Source organism: Odocoileus virginianus, chromosome 8, assembly GCF_023699985.2.
Source record: "Odocoileus virginianus isolate 20LAN1187 ecotype Illinois chromosome 8, Ovbor_1.2, whole genome shotgun sequence".
Classification (NCBI taxonomy): Eukaryota; Metazoa; Chordata; class Mammalia; order Artiodactyla; family Cervidae; genus Odocoileus; species Odocoileus virginianus.
In genome coordinates this window covers 41,644,179-41,663,088 of record NC_069681.1, presented here as the reverse complement: position 1 = coordinate 41,663,088, position 18,910 = coordinate 41,644,179, and the positions used below count along the sequence as shown (strand labels likewise).

The 18,910-nt window shown below is 37.5% G+C and overlaps 1 protein-coding gene and 1 non-coding gene across 2 annotated transcripts in view; both read left to right on the top strand.

Moving 5' to 3' along the window:
• The window catches only part of GPC5 (glypican 5), a 1,486,194-nt gene that overhangs the window by 1,115,654 nt on the left and 351,630 nt on the right, over positions 1 to 18,910 (top strand). The window lies entirely within an intron of this gene.
• TRNAF-AAA (transfer RNA phenylalanine (anticodon AAA)) lies at positions 13,814 to 13,885 on the top strand. The gene has a single exon. It is a non-coding gene; the product is annotated as a tRNA-Phe (tRNA).

Here is an 18,910-nt window from a genome sequence, read left to right as displayed (position 1 = left end):
TCTGCTGCTTTATCAGCTAAGTTTATGTCATATTCTAAATCCTTCATTGTCATTTCAATAATCATAGTATCTTTACCAGGAGTAAAGTCCAGCTCAGGAAACCACTTTTTTTGCTCAGGTATAAGAAGCAATTCCTCATCTGTGGAAGTCTTTTCATGAGACTGCAGCAATTCACTCACATGATCAGGCTCTACTTCCAGTTCTAGTTCTTTTTCTGTTTCATAGTCATCTTTAATTACTCCCTTCACTGATGTTTTGAATCCCTCAAAGTCATCTGTGAAGGTTGGAATCAACTTCTTGCAAATTCTTATTAATGTTGATATTTTGACCTCTTCCCATGAGCCACAAATGTTGATGGCATCAAAAACCATGAATACTTTCTAGAAGGTTTTCAGTTAACCTTGCTGAGACCCATCAGAAGCAGCACTATCTATGACAGCTATGAGCTGTATGAAATGTATTTATTTAATAATGTCATGTGATTTTATATTGTGTTTCCCTGGTGGCTCAGAAGGTAAAGAATCTGTCTGCAATGCAGGAGACCTGGGTTAGATCCCTGGGTTGGGAAGATTCCCTGGAGAAGGGAATGGCTACCTGCTACAGTATTACAGTATTTTAAATTACTCTTTGATCCATGGGCTACAGAACATATTTGTGTTAGCAGGCATGAAAACAATATTAATCACATTGTTTATCTTCATCAGAGCTCATGAGTGACCAGGAACATTGTCAAAGAATAGTAATATTTTGCAAGAAATCTTTTCCTTAAGCAGTAGGTCTCAACAGTGGGCTTAAAATATTCAGTAAATCATGTTGTTAACAGGTATGTTGTCCACATCTTGGACTGCTTGTTCCATTGATATGGCACAGGAAGAGTAGATGTAGCATAATCCTGAAGGGCCCCAGCATTTTAGAAATGGTAAGTAAACATTGATTTCAACTTCAAGTCGCCAGCTACCTTAGCCCCTAATAAGAGAGACAGTCTGGCCTTTCATGCTTTGAGGTCAAGCACTGACTTCTCTCTAGCTGTGAAAGTCATAGATGACATCTCCTTCTCATATAAGGCTGGTTTGTCTACATTGAAAATCTGTTATTTAGTGTAGCCACCTTCATTAATTATCTTAGCTGGATCTTCTAAATAATTTGATGCAGCTTTTGCATCAGCATTTGCTGCTTTCCTTAAATCTCATGATACAACCTCTACTGGCTGAAAAATTTTCTCTTATAGCTTCATTTCCTCTATGAGCCTTCATAGAATTGAAAAGAATTAGGGCCTTAATGTGGGTTAGGCTCAGCTGGTAAAGAATCTGCCTGCAATAGGTTGGGAAGATCCCCTGGAGAAGAGAATGGCTATCCACTTCAGTATTCTGGCCTGGAGATCTCCATGGACTGTATAGTCCATGGGGTCACAAAGAGTTGGACATGACTAAGCAACTTTCACTTTCGCTTTGGCTTAAAGGAACATTGTGGTTTGTTTGATCTTCAATGTAGACTGCTAAGATTTCCTCCATATCTACAGTTAGGCTGTTTTGCTTTCTTTTCCTTGTGTTCATCGGAATAGAACTTTTAATTTCCTTCAAGAATTTCCTTTTTATTCACAACACAGCTGACTATTAGACATCAGAGCCTCACTTGCAGTCTATTTTAGCCTTCTACATGCCTTCCTCACTAAGCTGGATCTTTTCTTGCTTTTGATTAAAGTGAGAGATGTGAGATCATTCGACCATTCCTTTCACTTGAACACAGAGAGAGGGAGATGGGCAGGGGAAAGATATGGGAAAAGAGCTGATTGGTGGAACAGTCAGAACACACAGTGTTTATTAAGTTTGCTAACTTAAATCTGCTCTGCTCTGCCCCAGGAAAGGTTAATTTCCCTTCTGTGCTGTCTCATTTTCTTACACTCACCATCACCTCTTGGCGTGTTTCTTGTCTTACTAGCACATCTCTTCTTCTTCCTTTTTTTTTTTTTTTTTGGCATGTTCTCGTCTCTCTTTTTTTTTAATTGCTTTGTTTCTTCCACACCTACCATAGTGTCTCACATAGAGTAGACACTGTAAATGTTTTAATAATGGAACCATAAATAAAGATGCAATGGGAGACAAAGGAGAGAAATGGCATTTGGAATTCTCCCTTTAAAGATCAAAGTTAGCAGTATGGTGGTATGGCAGCCAAGAAAGTAAGAAATAAACTTCGGGGAGATATATCTCTAGAATTTCACAGGTGTTGAAAATCAAACAAACAAAAGCACCTTCATCTCTATATATTGAGGAAAACAAGAAGCAAAACCAACCCGTGTGTTTCCTCACGGCTCACTGAACTCTTTATTACAGGAGACAGTGAGAAATGACTCTAGCAATAGATACCTTTCTCCAGTCCGATAGCAAATGAAATCAATGCTTAGTAAATACAGAGGCCTAAATTACCACATTTGATATGTCACATTTTGCTAATTGATATACAGTTGACCCTAGAACAACAGGGGTTTGAACTGCTAGTATCCATTTATTCATTTTTTTTCCAAAGGTGAATACTACAAGATCTGCAGTTGGTAGTATAGCTGCAGATACAGAGGAACTGTGGATGTGTGTGGCTGATGAAATTATAGGTGCTTAGTAGGTCAGCATCCCTAACCTCCATGTTCAGTGATGAAGAACATGGTGCACACTAAACATACTCTGAACATTAGAATGCTAGCAGAATATATAAATGATTTTAAGGCATGTTATTTTGGGCATAAATAATATAAATACATTACACCTATAAATAAGGAATAATGCAATGTTTATATTGTGTTATAAATGATTTAAATAGAGAATACCAATTTAATCCATTATTTAAAAGAAACTAATACAATTTTTGAAGTATAATTGACAGTATCCTTTTCTGACATACCTTTCTTGGACTTATTGCCTTAAAAATGATTTTAAAATGAAACTTTCCTTTTCCTTTTTCCTGCTTTATGCTATTGTGATTTTTAATGATATATTTTGAAATTATTTTCAAATTTTTGTTTTGCTTTTATTTAAAAAAATCCTCACAACCTCTTCCAAGAAGCCAGAATAAAAGGCGTGAGTTAAAGGGAGTGGTTGAGAATGTGGTAGAGGCAAATTTTGTCTTAAAATGCTTTCTTGGGAACATCCCTTCCATACTAACCTGTTACTGTATTGCCTAGAATTAAGTGTGAGATCAATTAATGTATATTGAGACTTTGAGCAGATAACAAAACTGAAAAAATGAAGTGTGTTTCCTAAGAGTAGAGAAAGGCCCTTGAAGAGAACCTATATGTAGAGAGTGTAGAGAGGAGTAAAATTGTGGTGCTGGGTACAAACGAATGACTTTAGAGAGCCACCTTGCTCTCTCTTTGTGTGTGTGTGTGTTGGGGGGGTCTCTCAGTTGTGTCCAGCTCTGTGACCCCATGGACTGTAGCCCACCAGGCTCCTCTGTCCAGGGGATTCTTCAGGCAAGCATACTGGAGTGGGTTGCTCTCTCTTTAGGGTTGTATTATATGTTGACTTGCATTGTCACAATTACAGATGATATAAGTCTCAGAATTTCCAGTCTTGTATCACTGAACTCATGAGATACATGCTCTCTTGCTGGTTTCAGGAAACTGTTTGCAGGAAACAGTGTTACTGAATCTGCCTTTATGTTACCTTAATGGACTTGTGTGACTCTGGTTTCTATGTCTTGGAAAGATCAGTGGCACTGACAGAATTTCCACAAATAATGGCCAATGCAAATTCATTCTTCTCAACTAGGGAGTGAGACATAAGTCAGGGTGACAGCTGGCAGCATCCCCAGTATCAGACCCTACTGATCTATGGCTTCTTAGTTTTAAGGTGTTCATCTGGTCGGAGCCCTCATTCATTCCTCTAGCAACTGTAGTGTGGTGGGGGAAGTGAAGTGTGAGTTGTAAATGTGTGGGCTTTTCTGGACAACGAAATACATTGTTCTCATCAGTTTATGATTTTAATTCAATTAATTTAAATTTAATTAGTTAAGTTTTTTCATTAAAGCTGTAAGTTCTAGATTGAGATCTTTTTATTTTTTTTTTTTTGATTTTTTTTTTTTTGAGATCTTTTTAAAGAGTGTGCTCTCCATGAAATAACACATTTTAAAGTTAATTTTTATTGGAGTACAGTTGACTTACAGTGTTGTGTTTTTTTCTGATGTACAACATAGTAAATCAGTTATACATACCCATATGTCCACTCTTTTTTAGATTTTATTCCCATATAGGTTATTACAGATTTCTGTAGTGAATCAAGTTCTCTATGTTATCGAATAGGTCCTTGTTATCTATTTTTACCTTTAGCAGTGTGTAAATGTCAATCTCAATTTCCTAGTTTATCCCTCCCCAGCTTACCCTCTGGTAACCATAAATTTGCTTTTATATCTGTAACTCTGTTTCTGCTTTGTAGATAAGTCATTAGTAACCTTTTTAAAATCCCACATGTAAGCATTATCCTATGATTCTTGTCTTTGTCTAACTGACTTTTCTTTTCTCAGTATGACAATTTCTAAGTCCATTCATGTTGCTCCAAATAACTCTGCCACAAATTGTAGGAAAAAATGCAAATGTTTTAAGATATTTTCTGTCGCTTATGATACCATCTTATCCCAAGCTATATAATTTCTGGGAACATTTTTAGAAATTATATTCCCTTTCATATTATCCTGTGTTACTTTTGTTCCCAAGTCCTATGTGGTTTTTTTCCCTTTGTTTTGTTTTCCTTTTGACTTAAAGAAATGAAAATTCTCTAAAAAGTCATTTTGTTATAATTGTTATAATTGTCTGAGTTATGGTTGTCTCCTCTCTCTGATGAATCCTTTGACATTTTCCAACAATGGAAGAAGGGAGAACTACGATTCACAGCCTGTGTAGTTCCCCACCCCTTCCCAATTCTGTCATCTCCTGCAGTATTTCCCTGTGGTCACTTTACCTCTCACCACATTCTGCTTGTTATATAGGGACAGAGAAGTGGGCATCTGAATCTCAAAGTGAGTATTACTGTAGTCAGGTTCTGGGAGCCCTCATTCCTGGTTGGTTTTTACCTTGGATGTCTGACCTAGAATCCGCCAGTAGGAAAGGAGTAGAATAGCTCCTGACCTTCTTTAAGACCAGCAGGTTTGTCCTACTTTCAGTACTAAGGCATGTATTAATGAGCTTTTGATAATTTTGCTCAATCCTACCCATTCACCTTCTTTTTCATGGAAAGGTCTCCACTATTCTGTCCACACGATTTCTTAATCATTGGGTTCTAGATGGGTTTTTTCCCCCCTATTTTGTTTTGTGAAAATATATGCATTTTCCTCTTTGCAAGTCACCATGAATACTTTAGTGGCAAGTTGGGAGAAATAACAGAAAGACGAGCCACTCTAAATGCATTTTTAAATAAAAAATCCAAAGCAATAAGTACATTTTCCAAGATAGCTATCTGTAAAAATTTCAATAAATAAAAGACATCTTAATTAACACAGAAAGAAATATCTCTGAGAATTAACTGTGTACAGATGCTACGTTAAGCCAATAGATAGGGAAGGCTTTTGGAGGAAGTTATCTTCTGGATTTTAGTATTCCAGATGTTGATATGTTATTCTCCCCTGCTGCTTTTTCATTCCCCTCTGTAATATACCGTGAGCTCTTCTGCATTTTCAATGCTTTTTTAGAAGAGAACGGGGGTGGCTCCTCTTCACGCTTTGGAGATGGATGATATCATCAGTCATCAAAAATTCACATGGATCATTACTGCATTCACATTAATTTATGCTCAATTAACGCACTTAGAATCAGTTTTCTGTGGCTTCGAGCCAGTTGGCTTTATAGCTTCTGGCTCTGAAAGGTTCATTTTGCTTCTGTTCACTGGTAATACAATGAGCTACAGTCCTCATCCCTGTTCTGAAGTCTTCAGGTCTTTGTGCATGAACTGAACAAGGCCAGCAAGGGGTAGAAAGGCTGTGACTGAGTTGCTGGCTGAGAGCCCTGGTCTTGCATCTTGGCAGCTGGTTTCCACACAGATGTGGGGGGCCACACCTGAGCAGCAGCGTCATGGAGATGTGTCATGAAATGGTCCCCAGGAAAAAGACTCTGCTAGATTCAGAGGGACAGGGAGAGTAGGCTTTCCACCCTTGAGTCCCTGAGCTCTTCTCTGAGGACTGAGGCAGTCAGCAGGGCTCGCTTCCTACAGTGCAGATCAACAGGAAGAGAGCTCCTTTAATTTCCAGATGTTCTGGAAATAACTCTTTCAGTTCAGTTCAATTCAGTTCAGCCACTCAGTCATGTCTGACTGTTTGCGACCCCATGAATCGCAGCACGCCAGGCCTCCCTGTCCATCACCAACTCCTCGAGTTTACTCAAACTCATGCCCATCAAGTCGGTGATGCCATCCAGCCATCTCATCCTCTGTCGTCCCCTTCCCCTCCTGCCCACAATCCCTCCCAGTATCAGGGTCTTTTCCAATGAGTCAACTCTTCACATGAAGTGGCCAAAGTACTGGAGTTTCACCTTCAGCCTCAGTTCTTCCAATGAACACCCAGGACTGATCTCCTTTAGGATGGACTGGTTGGATCTCCTTGCAGTCCAAGGGACTCTCAAGAGTCTTCTCCAACACCACAGTTCAAAAGCATCAATTCTTCAGTGCTCAGCTTTCTTCACAGTCCAACTCTCACATCCATACATGACCACTGGAAAAACCATAGCCTTGACCAGATGGGCCTTTGTTGGCAAAGTAATATCTCTGCTTTTTAATATGCTGCCTAGGTTGGTCATAACTTTCCTTCCAAGGAGTAAGCATCTTTCAATTTCATGGCTGCAATCACCATCTGCAGTGATTTTGGAGCCCAAAAAAATAAAGTCTGACACTGTTTCCACTGTCTCCCCATCTATTTCCCATGAAGTGATGGGAGAAGATGCCATGATCTTAATTTTTTGAATGTTGAGCTTTAAGCCAACTTTTTCACTATCCTCTTTCACTTTAATCAAGCGCCTTTTTGTTCCTCTTCACTTTCTGCCGTAAGGGTGGTGTCGTCTGCATATCTGAGGTTATTGATATTTCTCCCGGCAATCTTGATCCTGCTTGTGCTTCTTCCAGCCCAGTGATTCTCATGATGTACTCTGCATATAAGTTTAATAAGCAGGGTGACAATATACAGCCTTGATGTACTCCTTTTCCTATTTGGAACCAGTCTGTTCCATGTCCACTTCTAACTGTTGCTTCCTTACCTGCATATAGGTTTCTCAAGAGGTGGGTCAGGTGGCTGGTATTCCCATCTCTTTCAGAATTTTCCACAGTTTATTGTGATCCAGACAGTCAAAGGCTTTGGCATAGTCAATAAAGCAGAAATAGATGTTTTTCTGGAAGTCTCTTGCTTTTTCGATGATCCAGTGGATGTTGGCAATTTGATCTCTGGCTCCTCTGCCTTTTCTAAAACCCAGCTTGAACATCTGGAAGTTCATGGTTCACGTATTGCTGAAGCCTGGCTTGGAGAATTTTGAGCATTACTTTACTAGTGTGTGTGGGAGAAGGCAATGGCACCCCACTCCAATACTCTTACCTGGAAAAATCCCATGGACGGAGGAGTCTGGTAGACTGCAGTCTATGGGGTCGCGAAGAGTCGGACATGACTAAGTGACTTCACTTTCACTTTTCACTTTTATGCATTGGAGAAGGAAATGGCAACCCACTCCAGTGTTTTTGCCTGGAGAATCCCAGGGATGGGGTTGCATAGAGTCAGACACAACTGAAGTGACTTAGCAGCAGTAGCAGTTACTAGTGTGTGAGATGAGTGCAGTTGTGTGGTAGTTTGAACATTCTTTGGGATTGCCTCTCTTTGGGATTGGAATGAAATTGACTTTTTCCAGTCCTGTGGCCATGGCTGAGTTTTCCAAATTTGCTGGCATATTGAGTGCAGCACTTTCACAGCATCATCTTTCAGAATTTGAAATAGCTCAGCTGGAATTCCATCACCTCCACTACAGCTAAACATGGGAGAATGTGCAATTCAAAATTGGAATCTCTGTCCTTGGAATTCTGCAGGCAGGAGTATTAGAGTGGGTTTCCATTTCATTCTCCAGGGTATCTTCCCAACCCAAGGATTACATCTGGGTCTCCTGCATTGCAGGCAGATTCTTTACCATTTGAGATACCAGAGAAGCCCACATTTTTTACTGTTCTAATTAGTAACTGAAGACATTTTTTTATAGTTTTTCTTATTTTATTAAGATATGTATTTCTTTTTATTCTTTTTTGTTAATTCATGCTAGGAGGATTTCAATAAGAGTTTATTTAGAGAAGTGTACTTTAGACATGTATTAACTATTTATTTGTAGTAATTTACTTAGAATATCATAATCAGGAAAAAAAAAAGGGAGCGATGCTAAAGGTCTTGGTAAGAATCGTACCTCTTCTTATTATTTTTTCTGCCATTTATCTGTCACCTATCAACGTCTCCTCTGATGTAAAACCCACATTCTTTAAAAGTGGTTCTTTCAAACATGCTCTTTATGTTATTGTGTTAGGGATATAATTCCCAGATCTGAAGATTGGGAAGGAGGAGACAGGCTTTGAGAATGCCATCAGCAAAATTGCTGGATGGGCTAGTCAACAGAATAGAGAATATCTATCAGAAAGATTTGGAGAAATTTAGATCAGGAAACTTTGTCTTGAGTTCAGGTTCAAGCCCAGATAAGCAATCTCGAAGGAATGGGATGTAAAGGAAAAAGACAAAAACAAAAACGGAACTACCATTTATTTCGTGCTTACCTTAGTGCAAGGCATTATTGTATGTGCCTTATATCTCACATCAGCCTCAGTAAAATATGACATGAGTACTGTATTTCCCTGGGCTTCCTGGGTGGCTCAGTGGTAAAGAATCTGCCTGCTGGTGCAGGAGATGAAACAGACTCAGGATTGATCCCTGGGTTGGGAAGATCCCCTGGAGGAGGAAATGGCAATGTACTCCAGTGTTCTAGGCTAGGAAACCCCATGGACAGAGGAGCCTGGCAGGCTACAGTCCATGGGGTCATAAAGAGTCAGACATGGCTGAACACACACTATATCATCCCTGTTGCACAGATGAATAAGTGGAGGCACAGAAGGTAAGGAACATGCCTTGGACCACAAAGTTAGTCATGACATGCAGGGATACAGGTCTCCAGGTGTCAATCTAGAGCCTGCTCATTATCCAGGGCTACATAGCCTCCAGGAAGAAGGAGTCAGAAGCTTTGGTGGGGGTGTGTGTGGTGGGGAGAAAATTGGCTAAAGCTGGGTGAAGATGCCTTAAGTTCAGGAGTACTTTCAATGGAATAAGGACAAAATTACCTACTGAGACCAGTAGACTGTACAAGCCATGCATTTTTCTCCAACAAAGAATCCAAGTGGCATATTGCAGAAATGCATGACTCTTCTCTGCAATAGCAAACCAAAAACTACAGCTATAGTAACCAAATATCCCAGCCATCCCAGTGATTATCAAGATTCCCTCACTCATCATGATGAGCTGAATCCACAGAAAAATGAAGAGAAAAAAAGGAAGGTGTATGCTGAAAAGTCAGTAAGCAGAAATGGAAAGGGTTAGAGGAAACTGAAGAATATGGAGGGTAAACGTACAAAATAACCTGGAAAAACAGTGATCAGGTAAAAATAGCGAAGAGAATAAAGAGATAATATCTTTATAGAAACATGCCAGGAATTTATTTTAATTTTCATAATACCAAAATATTTATCAAGTGTTTCTTTTGTGTTAGATGCTACTAGGCTTAGAACTGGCAATGAATATATGAATGTATAATCCTTACTCTCAAAAAATGAATTCATAATCTAATGGTTGATAGGCAAAAATAACTAAATTTGGAAAATGGAGAGCACGGACCTTTGAGAGTCCAAGGAAGTATTCCAAATATTAATTATACTTGGAAGATTAACAATGGCATAGATCCAAATGTAGTTTCTCCCTGTCTAAGTCCAAGGCTTTTGTTCTTAATCCATGACAGAACACTGAAGCTCAGCAAAAAAGTGACATGAAGTTTCAAACTGAAATAGATGCTTGACACAGTAGTGTTTTTGCTTGACCTGTGTACCTACAGCCAACAATACAACATGGCTTATTATTCTGGTTTCTTTTTTCAGGAACCAAAATCTTTTGAATACCCTTGTGTGTGTGTGTGTTAATTGCACAGTCATGTCCAACTTTTTGTGACCCCATGGACAGTAGCCCACCAGGCTCCTCTGCCCATGGAATTCTCCAGTCAGGAATACTGGAGTGGGTTGCCATTCCCTTCTCCAGGGGATCTTCCTGACCCAGGGATTGAACCTGGGTCTTCTGCATTGCAGGCAGATTTTTACTTTCTCTAGGGCTACCAGGGAAGCCCCTGATAGCTGTAGGCACTGAGACAATTGTTATTTTGTTGGGTACAGTATTGAGAAAACCATGCAACAACACACTTGCAAACCAAGGATACTCTATGATTCAGTGATTTTAGAAACCAAAGTCATCAGCAAGAATTTTTCAAATACAAATTTTAACTTAAAAAACTAATAATCACTAACCGTTCAAAAAATTCTGTGAATATAAAAATCAGACAAGAAGTACTTAAAGCATACAAGAAGCATTAGATTCTAATGAACTATCACTATAAAACTGTATATTGTCCTTTTAATGCAACTGTTAATTTCATGGTAGGACCTCTCTGTTAGCTAAGGGTCCCTGTGAGCCTTGCCTAGTATTTAATTTTGTGGGCCAAATATGGGACAGTACAGCAGACTCACGGGTGCTCTTGTCTTTTTTAAGGTCCAAAACAGAGCTAAAATATTTTCTTCTGCAAATTGAATTACTTACCTTTTTAAAAAAGATGCAGCCTGGGGAAAGATTATTATAGATCTACATAAAACAAATAACCCACATAGCACGGATTACCTAATTTGTGATCTGGAAATTAATTTTGGCATAAAATACATTTAAGTCTATATTATTGGGTTTTAGCTTTTAAAGGTAGTTTTTAACTTCAATTTTTTTTTTTTAATGAAATCAAAGAAATGCTAGTTTGTAGACCTGCTAAACCACTTGGGATCTTACAAGTAAAAATCTCTTCCTACTAGAGCAAAAAATGGCTGAAGTGAATTCCTTTGTCAGCAAATAGTGTTGCAAGATAAAAAGAATATGCTTTGGAAAAAGAAACAAGTATTAGGACAAGTTATTCATTCTGGGAGGTGTTCTGTAAGGCTGATAAAGTACCAGATGTTTCTAACACATCACAGCTTATATTTGCTAAATTCTATTTCTTGTTGTTATAATATATGCACGTTTTTTTCCTGAACCAATAAAGGAAGCATAACAGAGAAGATACGTTTTTCAAAAAATAAATGGCTTCCTTTGTAAAAGTAATGTTTTATGGGAAAACAATGCAAATGTAATCACTGATGAAAATTTGAGAGGCGCAGTATAAAAGTGAGTCTCATCCATCACATCATTCATTGGCATGTGATTGTGACAAGAGGTTGAAACCAGAAGTGCATAAAGTATTACGGGATATCATCGATGCAGTTAATTTTATTAAAACTAGAGCTTTTTCAAAACAGAAAAGAAATTGAACAATAGTTAGCAATAAAACTTGGAGTTTTCAAGAAACTCTTTTATATACAAATATTTACTCACTGCCTTCTGGCAAGGAACACTATAGGGTTGATAAAGATAACACTTCAAATAAAATGACAAATATTTCAAATCAGCTGACATTTTCTGTCATACCAATAAGATATGCTAGCTAGCTTAACATTTCAGAATATAAACATACTTTATCTATCCCTTTATAGCAAAAATGCCATTTGATCAATGTTTGACAAAAATCTCCTTTTAGTATATAATGCTTGCTAAGTAGAATTTAGAAAAGTTTTCGTTAGCATTCAGGTATTTGATATTGAAACCAAAATCAGTATAATTTTGTAAATAGAAAAAAATCAGATATCCATGGTTCAAATACATGGAAACAAAGTTTTCTAAATTATTTGAGCATCAGGGATTTCTCGGTCTTCCAAATAAGCACTACAGTGAATTTTATATTATTCATTTGTAGAAAAATTACATCAAAGAAGATGAAAATCAATAAGCCATATTTCAACAAAGGCTTTTACATCATCATATCAATATTCACTATAGTCTACAATTCAGTCATTTCACTTGAATTAATATTTTTGTAAGACCACTCTCTCAGTTATGATGGTTATTAAAATAATGAACAAAATAAACCAAACTTAAAAACAGACTTCCAAGTCACTCAGTTCAGTTCAGTCACTCAGTCATGTCTGACTCTTTGGGATCCCATGGACTGTAGCACGCCAGGCCTCCCTGTCCATCACCAACTCCCAAAGTTTACTCACACTCTTGTCCATTGAATCAGTGATGCCATCCAACCATCTCATCCTCTGTCGTCCCCTTCTTCTTCCATCTTCAGTCTTTCCCAGCATCAGGGTCTTTTCCAATGAGTCAGCTCTTTGCATCAGGTGGCCAAAGTATTGGAGTTTCAGCTTCAGCATCTGTCCTTCCAATGAACATTCAGGACTGATCTCCTTTAGGATGGACTGGTTGGATCTCCTTGCAGTCCAAGGGACTCTCAAGAGTCTTCTCCAGCACCACAGTTCTAAGTCACTATGCTCTATTAAAAAGAAACCAACACTTAAACATAATTAAGAATATTTTTTCTCACAGTTACAAAATTGTGTTATGAGAGCTTCCCTGGTGGCTCAGATGGTAGAGAATCTGCCTGCAATGCAGGAGACTCAGGTTTGATCGCTGGGTCAGGAAGATCCCCTGGAGAAAGGAATGGCTACCCACTGCAGTATTCTTGCCTAGAGAATCCCATGGACAGAGGAGCCTGGTGGGACACAGTATACGGGTTTGCACACTATGGGGTCGCAAAGAGTTGGACACCACTGAATGATTTCAGTGCACACATACACACACATGATCAAAACTAATATGAAACAAAATTTGGTGTTAATATTATATATTTCATCTCTGTATTATTCAGTATAATCTTCTACTTTTCATCTAAGTTTTGAAGTACTTATGAGATGTCATTACAGTAAAATATTTCATATAACTAGCAAGGAAATGCACATTTGTTGGAAGTACAGGTGATTTTTTAACAAAATTTGGAGATCTAAGCAAAATGATAGCATTGTGCCCTTTTGGGATATGAGACTCTCATATGCCAGTGGTATCATTTAAAACTACTTAATTGTCACAAGCTTGTGGGGAACTTCAATATTAAAATATAACATAAGATAGTTAACAATAACATTGTCAATGTAGTATTGTAATTAAGGTAATAAATATTAGATTGGATTCAAGAACAACTGGAATTTCCAGTACTAATTTGCCCTTCACACTTGAGCCACTTACATCACCTTTACGAGCATTAGTTTCCACACCTACAAGATGTCAATAATGGCATTTAATATTCTGCATGTTGTGGGAAATTGAGTGTGATGATCTATGTATGGCTTTTTATTACTCTCTATTAAATAGTAGCTTTTAAATTGCTTAATAATTAGCAATTATAATTACTAAAACAAAAACAATGCAATTTATAAAATATACATATACCATTATATGATCCTAGAACCTGTTGAGAATTTTATAAGATGAAAAAATATATCCCAGTAATTTGTTTTTAATAGATCTAACAATAAAACATTTACTGTTTTAGCAATAAAAATGTCAGTATATATATTTATACACATCTCGTACCTCCATGTACAATCAAAAGAATGAGAAGTTTGTCATTTTTTCACCCTAAAATCAGATTTACCAGACTTCCCTGGTAACTCAGCTGGTAGAGAATCTGCCTAAAATGCAGGAGACCCAGGTTTGATCCCTGGTTTGGGAAGATCCCCCGGAGAAGGGCATGGCAACCCACTCCAGTATTCTTGCCTGAAGAATCCCATGGACAGAGGAGCCTTGTGGGCTATGGTCCAGGGGACTGCAAAAGGTGGACATGACTGAGAATCTAAACAAGTTCAGAACGATAGTCCGACAAGACTGAGCAGCTAATACACACACAGCTTCTTGGTCTGTAGTGAGGCCAACTCTTGCAAAGTCCTTCCATTGAGAGCCTTTCAGGAAAGCAAGGAGAAAGAAAGTGATAGATGGGTATAGTTTGATTATTCTTTTATTTGAAAATAAAAGCACTTATTGCTGCAAACTATTTGCTCTGGGCTACTTGGCCATGATTTGTAGATAGACATTGATGATGGGCATATCATTTTTCCATACAAAGTTTTATGTGCTCAATATATGATCTAAAAGTAGATATGAATTAGGGGTTCTCTGATATAAGACTGAATATAGGGATGAGTAACACTGAAAACCTTGTTAAGTTCCTTCTTTGCAAATAATGATCCATGCTGGAATTCTAAGTGTATTAAAAAATAAAAAACAAAAAAAAATTTAGTGGGACTTGTTAATTAAGAGAAGCAATTTTCTGTGTTCAATTTTATGCCATCTTTAAATGCAGATTGTTGTTAAACTGAAGGTCATCACACTTGATGGCACATCACCATGATTGACTCTGCAGGTCTTAGCAGCCCCCTTATCTATGTTCTTCAACTGTCACACTGGGTGACTTCTGTTTGGCCTACCATTTGCTAATTATTGGCAAATTCTCCTTTTGCTACTAGCATTTCCCCCTCAATGGAAGCTACACAGTGGAAGCAATGTTTCTCTATCCATCATAATGCTCTGAATTGTCAACAATGGATTCAAAGAAAAATAAGAAAAATGTCCCCTTTTCAATGAGTCAAGTGAGCATATGGATTGCTTCATTTGAAAATCCCATTAATACTGGGGGGAAACAGGTAGTATCTAATGAATCAGAAGTAAGTAGTTTGAAAAGTGTGTTTGATAAGAATAATAATCAGAATTGAAAAGCATCAAAGATATTCTGGATAAGATTAATAAGGATATGCAAAGAGGAAAATTTAGCAGAAATATAAGTGGAGAGAGCTAAGAGTCAGTAATATGTCTACCTGGTTGGAATCAAAACAGAGATTCCAACCAGCATATTTAATTAAATATCCAAAGAGACTGTTAAAGATAAGAGCAGAGTTCCGTCAGAGCAAACAGTCCTCTGGTGTTCTCTTTTCTCCTTTATCCTTCTTTAAAGTTCTACTTCTTGTTTTCAAATAAAGAGCAAGGGAAGAGTGGAAGTTTGCCTCTGGCACCAGCTTCTCCTGCTGGAAGTTCACAATATTGACAACAATATATTGATCACAGTATTGACAATATATTCATCTACACTGAAGCTTTTCTTTATCTACCTTTCTTAGTCCTGCGAAGAAATACATACTGACCCTTCCAGTGCTAACCATTGAACATGTCCTCACTCTCTTCAGGCTCTGGTCATTACCCTTTCCACCAGTTCCTTCATTGTATAAACATCTCAAGTAACTCCTGCTATAAATGTTGCTCTAAAAAACAGAGGAAACCTCCCTTGACTTTATGTTCCCATATAGGTATGTGAAAGTGAAAGTGAAGTCTCTCAGTCTTGTCCAACTCTTCGTCGGACAAGGCTACACCCCTTGGACTGTAGCCTGCCAGGCTCCTCTGTCCGTGAGATTTTCAGGCAAGAATACTGGAGTGGGTTGCCTTTTCCTTAACTAGAGAATCTTCCCGACCCAAGGATCAAACCCGGGTCTCCTGCACTGCAGGCAGACTCTTTACTGTCTGAGCCACTAGAGAAGGCCTGGTTTATAATAGGTATATAATACTCATTGATTTGTTCCATTGTTCAACAAATTTTTGCGGAGAGCAGTGCATGTATTATGTGTGTTCTGAAGTCTAAAATTACAGAAATGTGGAGAAATAAACATGCAAATAATGAAATTAACTAATTAGGGGTCATAGAATGATAAAAGGAAGATAACAGATAGGATATATGTTGACTTAAAGGTCAATTTTATATGGGAGCAGTTAGTGAAGATGCCATTGAAAGGAATAATGTTTAACCTGAGAATTGAATGCTGAGAAATATTGTGCTGCATGATAATCTGGGTCAGAGTGCTCTGGACAACTCCACAGTAAGTGCGAAGACCCCAAACAAGGCTGAAATTTGATATATTTTAAAAACAGAAGTAAGTCCAGCATGAATGACAGACGTATACAATGTGGAACGTGAGAAAAGTCAACTTGCTGAGCAGAAGCCAGATCATAGAGGGCTTTGTAGACCAAGGTGAGAAGTGCTGATTTTACTTATAACTGGGGAGACATGGGATGGTCTTAAAGAAGGGAGTCAAATAACTAATTAGCTTTTTAGCCTTACTTGGATGTTTTGTGGTGATGGATGCCAAGGAAAAATAATAGAAGCAAGATCAATTAGAAAACTATAGAGCTTGTTAGGAAACTAGAGTTAATATTAAACTAGGGAGGTAATGAAGTAAGTGTAAGAAGCAGAAGGATTTAGAATGTGTTTTGGATTTAGAACTGACCTCTTGGAGTGTTGGATATGAAATGTAATGGAGATCTAGGAATAATTGTTAAGCTTTTGGGTTGAGTCAATAGGTACATGACTCCATTTGTGACTGAGATGCAAAAATGCAGTAAGAAACAAAGGCAGGAAACTTAACACAAATTGTGATAAGTTTAAGGTAATTGGATATTTAGTTCTAAAGTTTAAATGAATGGCCAGGGCAGGACTTATAAATTCAGAGTAAACATTTAAGTACAAAGATATTGGCATATATATACTACCATGTGTAAAATAGCTAGCTAATGGGAAGTTGCTATGTGATACAAGGAGCCCAGTCAGGCACTTCGTGATGACCTAGAGGGGTGGGAAAAGGAGGGGGTAGGAGGGAGGCATAAGTCACATGGCTTAGGACTCATTCAGATTGTTGTATGGCAGAAACGGACACAACATTGTAAAGCAATTACTCTCTTTTCAGAATATATAAAACTCTGTGGAAAGAAAATATCAGCAGAGAAAATAAGTGGATTGCAAAGCAGGGCATAGTATGGGCTGAATATTTATATCCTCCACCCCAAATTTACATGTTGAAGCCCTCATGTGATAGTACTAGAATATGGGGCCTTTGGGAAGCAGATATGCCAGAAAGATGGAGCCCTCGTGATTAAATTAGTATCTTCATAAGAAAAGAAAGACAGAACTCTTCTTTCCCTCTCTGCCATGTGAGGAAGCTAGGAAGAGGTCTCTCAGAAGACCCTGACCCGCTGGCCCCTGCCCTCAACTCCTAGCCTCTAGGACGGTGAGAAATTAATGTTTGTAGTGTAAGCCACTCAGTCTGTGGTTTTGTTACAGAGTTCAAGAAGGCTAAGACAGTGAACTCTCATATTTACATGTCTAGCAGAGGAGGGAAAGCCAGAGATTGTAGGTGGCATGTGAGGGGTACAAAAAAAAAAAAAGAGTGGTGAGGGAAGAAAGTGAAGCAAGCTATTATTCTTTAATGAAATTTTGCTGTGAAGGAGATAAAACACCTCAGTTTATAAAGTCACTATCTCAAAAAAAACAAAAACCAACTCACTATCTCAAGATGACTATCTCCAGTAGAACCGTTGCAGTCACCTCCACCAAATCAGTAAAGGAGCTCTTGCTAAGACTTTCAAACCGTCTTCAAATACATTACCTCTGTGATGGTAAATAACCAGGTTTTTCTCATACTTGATTCGTTAGGCTCAGTTTAGCCTCTTGAGTATGAACAAAGTCACCAATCCAAGCCACAGAAGGAAAAAAAAAAAAAAAAAACCTAGATAAAGAAAATATTTCCATTTAACCAAGCTGTGATATTAACCGGGCTATTTTCCTCCTGAATTTAATGGAAATTCTTAAACTACCGAAAGGTGGTTGATCACTACCTTTTTTCAGTATAATTTCATTCAATAATAATTTTAAGTTTAAAAATTGAATATTCACTATTCAAATTTGAAACTTAGAAAAAAGTTGAACTTTCCATGTATTTCAAGAACATTAACCATGAGAGAGCCAAAATCTAAATGATGTCCTAGAAAGGTAGGCTTTGTGCTCAACAGTGCAGTTTTGAGCTTCTGCAAAAACTGTGGAACACTATACATTTTGGTTGCAAATGCTGTACTAAATCTGTTCTTACTGTTGAAGATGTCTTAATTTTTCCAGGAAATGTTAGAATTTGGCCACATTTTTTATAAAATTTCAGAGAGAGAAGTTTGGCAAGCCAGCACCTATTGACTGATACAAGTCATTGCCATTTGAAATAAAAATTGGCTTAGCTTACATAGTTCCTTTATGAAAGTAACCTTGTAGAACCCTGCATGAGTGTATTTTTATGTTAGTCAATAGAGAATTTGTTAGTTTTCTTTTATACTGAGGAATGAAATCCATATTAATTACTAGTATCTCTGTCTTTAAATGATAAATAAGTTTTGATATGAAATAAACATCTGGGGACACATCAAAATTTAAAGGATTTAGTAAATATTACATTTCTTGATAAAATAACAGAATATTACATTAACTCACCATCTTCTATAAATGCTTGATGTGTATTCTAAGAAAAGGAACTTTGTGGATAGCAACATGAATTTTAAATTCAATAACCTGGAGTATGTGTTAAGTGTTCTTTAGACAGACCAGCTGAAAGACCGAGCACTTTTTTAGTGTTGTTTCAAATACATCACTAAAATAATTCTACTTAATAGTATACCCTTATTTTATAATATTTCTATGAAATAGGATTAGGCCATTTTTAAAATAAAGATATACTTGGTAGTGATTGTGAAGCTTAGAAATTGTGCCTTTTGCATAGTAGGAACTGAAAACCTAATGAAGTAAATTCTAGTTTAACTGAGATTTACTGAATTATTGCTGTACTACTGTTAATCCCTTTTACATTGGAAAAATGATAATTTTTGCCAATTATATCTG